This window comes from Glossina fuscipes, unplaced genomic scaffold, assembly GCF_014805625.2.
Source record: "Glossina fuscipes isolate IAEA_lab_2018 unplaced genomic scaffold, Yale_Gfus_2 28, whole genome shotgun sequence".
Taxonomy (NCBI): Eukaryota; Metazoa; Arthropoda; class Insecta; order Diptera; family Glossinidae; genus Glossina; species Glossina fuscipes.
In genome coordinates this window covers 8,075,626-8,082,237 of record NW_023998423.1, presented here as the reverse complement: position 1 = coordinate 8,082,237, position 6,612 = coordinate 8,075,626, and the positions used below count along the sequence as shown (strand labels likewise).

General features: G+C 31.2%; 1 long non-coding RNA gene across 3 annotated transcripts; it reads left to right on the top strand.

Annotated features, from left to right (window-relative positions):
- The first annotated feature begins 212 nt into the window (after positions 1 to 212).
- Positions 213 to 1,528, top strand: LOC119636408. Of its 3 annotated transcripts, none has more exons than XR_005247136.1 (2): positions 213 to 288; positions 1,294 to 1,528. It is a non-coding gene; the product is annotated as an uncharacterized LOC119636408 (long non-coding RNA). The 3 variants fall into 3 exon arrangements; XR_005247138.1 differs by lacking the exon at positions 213 to 288 and adding an exon at positions 401 to 556; XR_005247137.1 differs by lacking the exon at positions 213 to 288 and adding an exon at positions 621 to 1,145.
- The last annotated feature ends 5,084 nt before the right edge of the window (positions 1,529 to 6,612 follow it).

The window sequence follows — 6,612 nt, the reverse complement described above, 5'->3', positions numbered from 1 at the left end:
AATGTAATCATTTTTATTCTTTGCTTTACGATAAAAATCTCCACGTATATTTGCTCTTTAATGTTCTTTTACTCTCTTACTTTGTCAACTCTTAACGTGAGAATTTCGAATGTTGTCCAATTAGAGAGAGAGAGATTCGGGAAATATTTTGGAGCATAAGAAAACTAAGGAAATTCTTGTTAAACCAAAAACAAAAAAAAAAGATGAGAAGCAGAAATAAAGTCGAATTATAACCGAGAAGATTTTTGCGAGTGAAATTACAAATTTAATAAATGCGGAAAGTAAATTGTAAGTTTTTTAACAAGTGAAAATTTATAAAATACGAATGAAGCAGAAAGAAAATGAAAAGCCGGGAATCTTAAAAATGAAAACATTAATAACAATGCAAACTAAAAAAAAACACCTAGCACGCTTATAGATTCAATGATTTCAATGCATTCTTCTTACTCTGTATTGTTGTTATAGTTATGACATAATCGGGCGTGTTCGTTTTCAGATAAAATAAACGAGTTAAAAAACTTTTATATGAAAGTTACCAAGGAGTCTTCAATAAATGGTAGTAAAAAAGCCTTAGAAGTGTTGTGTAGGGTTAAGGAAATTGTGGTTAAAACTTTATAGGATTATAGAGAATTATATATTCCGCTTTAAAAAAATCATGTAGCTTAATTTTAATTTTAAACGGTTAGTGATTGCTTTCAAGGGAAATAAAATGTAAAACATTTAAAAAGTTCTAAAAGGAGTAAGCATTTTGAAAGATTAAATTATATGCACTTTTTACATTCGAGAGAAATTTACGTGCATTATTAAAATGGGAATACGGTAACACTGTTTCGTTTACTTTTTATGTTTATTCCCCCTCTCTATAAGCACGCATGCTCTGTGTAAAACTTTGCCACTCGTAAAATCTCAGTTGGATTTTATATTTTCTTTTCGTCTCTTTTGGGTTTAATTGAATTTTAACTGTTGTCGACTACACTTCGTGTAGTTCGCGGCCTCTTAATTGGTGTTCGTGTGTGCTTTTCTGAGTGTGCGATTTAAAATTTGTGTATAAACGATTTTTTGGTGTGCATTGACATACGCATAGAAAAAAAGAAGAGGATTTTTAATTTGGAAAAAATCAACACAAACGTAAACATATAGAAATTGTAAAAATTATTATTTACGACATAAACGAGGAATTTTTCCAACTCTTGCTTTTTAATTTTTATCCGAAAAAAAACAAAAAAAATCCTATCGTGTATGTACATAAAATTCTTTTCCCTCTTTTTTTTTCTATTGTCGCGTTCTTGGAAGTGCGTTTCGAAATCTGCTTTAAGCAATATATGAAAACGGAAAAGAATTTAATGAGCATAAAGAAATTCGTAAATATTTTTAAAATTTAAATTTTTAACACGAACAACAAGGAAATATATGTTAAATTTAAAACTCTGCAAAAGCTAAACAAGCTGCCTGAAGCCGCCTTGCATATACATTTTCATAAAATTAAGCAAAAGCGAGACAGCTTCATCAATTCTCTATTTCGCAAACGGTAAGTATTGTACACCGTTAAACAACTATTTTATCAGCAACAACAGTTATGCTGTATATATACTTGTTTTATTCGTTGGTGCATCAAAAAAATAAAGGGAAATTTTTTTTTTTTGCTGTTTTTGGGTTGTATAGGTGTCATGGTCTTTGAGTTCTATAAATCATTCATTTTTGTTAAATTTAATTTGAACTTTATGCTTTAATTTCACCCTAATTTCCAATATGAGTTGATGCACAATTTGTGCTTGAGTGGTTGGCTCTCTCTTCTCTTTGTGCTTATATGAATGATAATATTATGTTCATATGCATTGACCGTTAATGTGTTTTATCATCAATCGCAGTACTTATGGCTGTCGTTCTCATTTTTGGTTTTGCGGACAAGAGCTAAACTTGTTCGTTTAATAAGAAGAGTTGCCAATTAACAAAACGAAACGTTTACTTACCATTTTTAAGTAGAAATCGCTTCATGTGCAAAATTGTGCAGAACTGATTCGTATATACATTTATTTGTAGATGAAAGGGTCTTCCGATCTTTATATAATGCTAACTTCATAAATATGTGATAAACATCAAAATTATTAATCAAGCAATGTAACAAGCTGACGAGAATTGCCATACTAACTAGTAAGAAAGCTTTAAAGTTATTAGATAACAAGAGTAAGAAGCAACAAGTAAAATGTTACTATATACATAGCAGGCGAAATTCGTGTAGTATTGAATTCGCTGATCAGCAAAGGGAAGGATGCTGCGTTAGGTGTATTTGGGTCACATGTGTAATATATAAAAATTGACACCGATTATAGTTTTCTGGCAAGTATCTGAGTATAAGAAAAATTCGAGCATTGAGGTTGCGGTAAATGGTTTTTTGATGTTTGAGCAGAACAAATAAAAGTGATTATTTGGCTACAATTCCAGCACGGCGTTATGTACTGAAATTTACTTTGTGAACAGTAACGAAAAAAACATCTGATAATATATATGTGTGGTGTTTGTATCTTTGGAAGCATGAATTCATGTTCTTGAAGCTATGAATTGCCTGCCATAGGATTAACAATGGATTCATTTTTCATTAGCAGATGCAAGTTTCTTTACTTATTGTGAGTGGGCATAATTCATATTCAAGAAAAAGCGCCGTATGTTCCTCATCCTTAAAATCTTACCTGCCAAAACTTAAATGCATTGAACACATTTAAAGCCTTTACGGTTTTGACATGAATCTTTGTTATTTGTATATACATATATATATATATGTATATTTATGTATAATCTAATCCTCTAAGTCCTTTTCCAGATGTTCGAATGCGATACATATATAGAAATGGTCCATACTAGCACAATTGACTTAAAGTTTATGAGTTTAAAGCAGTAAAAGAACATTTCTCCCAAACAATGTTTCCACGAAATGAGATATAAAAATTAGGGAAGGACGTAATTTAATTAAGCAATTTTTTCAGAGTTGGAAACGAAGCCTTGATAAGAAAAGGATATTTGTTTTCGCACATAAATCCAGCTTGTGTGTTTGTAATTGCATCACAACCACATTTGCGTAGTTCGTGTTATATGTATTTATTCTACTTAGTGATTTCAATAGACGAATAAACGAGAAAAAAGAAAACTATCGGCATTTAAGCTGGCTACGAATATATAAGCTTTATATGGCCTGTAGTATGTATTTTGCTTTTCTGTGACTTCTGCCAAAAAGTACATGACTCCTTCTCGCAGGTTTGGTCGCTTTAATTATTAATAAAATCACATTTGAATGTTGCGCAGATATTGAATATTTTTAATTGCACATCTTCTTTGGCTGTTGTTTTAACAAGTACACATATCGAATATTGATATTGTAAGTAGGTTCTAATGTACAGATTCCATATAAATTATTTATCTACATAAATTTTCTGCTTTCTTACATAATATGCTCTTTCTTTATTGTTATTTTATTTATTTTTTTTGTAAACGAACGATCGCAAGCACGTAAATGATGTTAATAATTATGGCACACAATTGCTATCACTGCAAAAAAATAAAAAGAAGTGAACGGAAAATATTGTAGTCATGCATATTGATTGAGACTCAATGTCAACAATGTTTTGTTATTCTCCATCCAAAAGATAAACGGTTGCCCAGGCACTTTGGCACCCATTGCAGCCCTACGAATAGTACAAAGTAGTATGTTTGTAACACATATACATACGTGCAACGTATTCTATGCATGCATGTGAATAATAATGATGGGCATTCATTCGTCCAGCATTGTGTCGTTATCCTCAATTGTTTTCTTTCTTTACTTTCGTCTCTTAATAGCTTAACTGAAATGTGTAGGTGCGATTCTATTGCGACCGCTTCTATTTATACGGTTATACGATTAATAATTGTTCCCTACTAAAAAGTAACTTTTTTCCCTTGCAAATATTTTCTTTTATTCTTCAATTTGTATTTTCAGTGGGCTTGAAAGCAAAGCTTTTTACAAAAAAAAACTGCTTTTTTTTTATTCATTTTTGCCTTTACATGTGGAATACGATGTGGTTAAAATTATTACTATTGTTGTTATTGTATTATTACTTGTATACATGTACATAATTCAAAGTATATTTCTATTCATCAAGTACTTTATGTGTAGACGTCTGACATAATTTTTCATTTCCAATATCTCAATGGTAATTTTTGAAATAGGTCGTAGAATTAACCTCTTCTCACTAATCAAGATTAAATCATAAAAGACATAAGTAGATAAGACATGAAGTAAAAAATATCTTGTATTGGGTTGATCAGCGAACAATCACTAATAAAAAAGAGTAGATGGAAAAGATTAAATATATCTTCCCCTTGTAAAATTCAGAAATAAGTTGCCAGAATATATATATTCTTGATAACAATGAAATTTTGAAACGTTTTAACCGTCACTCGGATTGTTTCTTCGTCATCTATTGACGCATTGTAGATTGGAGTAGAACAAGTGATCAAGGGTTTGTCGGAATTGTAACCGAATTGCGTAGTCTTCTAATATCAGAGATAAAGTCTACACTTGATAGACGTTAATTTTGATTGACTAACATAAACGAAGAAGAAACCTTAAGATCGAAATATCAACAAACAAAATTGCAAATCCATTTTCGACGCACCCTCTTCCTCCCTCTCTTCACTTTCACTCATTGCGGTTAGACTGCCTTGTTGGTAATAAATTGATAAAATGAATTGGAACATTGCACACTTTCATACGTTTTCTTCAAAAATTGATGTATTTTTCGCTATATGTTGTGACATATACCTTCTTTCAGTTACGAGGAGCTTTTTCCCACTGTCTTTCTTTACACGACTTTGAAATAACACGGCCCATCAATGCACTTTTTTACACCAATTTTTCGTTCCAGTAGGAACCCAAAAAAATCATTTTCTTTTCAGTTCTAATTCTGAAAGCATCTAGCGTGCAAAAGAGAGGCAGAGTTGGGTGCAGTAAAAATTTTGAAAAAAAGTGGATTAATTAAACAAAGATTAGTTTCAGCGGACTATCCTCTTTTCACTCTTCAATCAAGTCCCATAAGAGCATTGTAAGCCTAAAGAAGAGTTTCTTTGGATTTTTTTTTTTTTTTTGATTGAAAAAAATGTAGCGGAATGATAGTATTGGACCAAAAAAAATTATTTTTGGAAAAATAATTAAAAATGCCAACACTGCAATACTTATCAGCAGACGTCTTTAGTTCAAGGAACTCTGCGACAAGCTGCACAACTAGTAGAGATTTGAATTAAAAAATGTCTATACCTAGTGAAATATGTAGGAGCTTTTGAAAAGGTTGATTTTTGTGTAATTGTCGAAAAAAAGACACTCCTTTTATTAATAAAAAATGTTTACATTAACTTAATGGAAAAATCGTACGTATTTTACTAAAGAAGGTCATAAAACATTCGACTGAAGGAAAAGAAAATTATTTGACTTACGCAGCTTGCCAACACCTTTAGCCCGTTTGCGGATAGTAAAAATTTCAGTTATGTGCAAATTGACTCAAAATGCCATTTTTAGACCAATTTTTGGGAGACTTGTCCAGCTCGAATGGGAAGTTCTTTCACACTCAGAGCGTGTTCGCTTGATATAGCTAATCCAGATTAACACTTCTTCAGATTGCTGCAGCATGAATCGCTGCCAAACCAATAAAAGTTCTTTCGACATGATATCATGCTGCCAAAAATATTGTAAAATGTAGAAAATAATGAAAAATAAATAAATGATTTTAAAACTTGAATCTTATAGGATTAATTCCATTTCGGATCCTAATGAAACTGAACACTACTGCATTCACGTTCGCGAACCTATTAAAGTTTTCACATCTGTTATGCACATATTTTTTGCATTAGTCTGCGACTCTTGAACTATAAACTTGCCTTCCAAGTCGAAATATTTCTTTCTCTCTTCCTGAGGATTTTATTCTTCAAACTGCCTGCTTTGCACCTCAACGTTCTTGATCGCGTTAGCGTCTGTTTCAGAGCAAAAAATTTTGTGTTTGGATACCAATATCTACCTGCAAAACTTTAATGATTTTTAGAATGATTAGTCATCCCAATGCCAGTCCTTCTGTCGAAAACGTTTTGTTTACAGAAATTTCAAAGAAAAAATTTTTGGAAGAAATAAATTTTTTTCCAAGCATTCTAGACGGTTCAAAGAAAGCATCTTTTAGGTAAAAAAAAAAAAAAAAAAATCGATTTTCTGAAAAATCTACATCAAGTCTACCGTCTTAAATTAATTGGTTCTGGCTGATAATGCCAAAGTTGTTGCTGAATATTGAAAATAATGAGATTTGTCATGCAACCGGTTTTAATACGTTTTAAAACATCTTCCAAATTAGTATACAGTAATAGTTATTTTTCAAACGTAAAAAGAATTCAAAGTTTAATGTGGACGGTGCTGAGGCATATATTGGTATCGTTGTACTTGTTATTATTATTTTTTTTTACTATTTTATTGTCACTTGTAAATTAATTGTTACAATCAGGGTAACAAGCAGCAGATCTGTTTTGTTGTCATTGTCGTGTCTGTTGTTTGTGGAAATTGTATGGTTTTTATTCACTTTTCCACACTATAAACTTACCTAT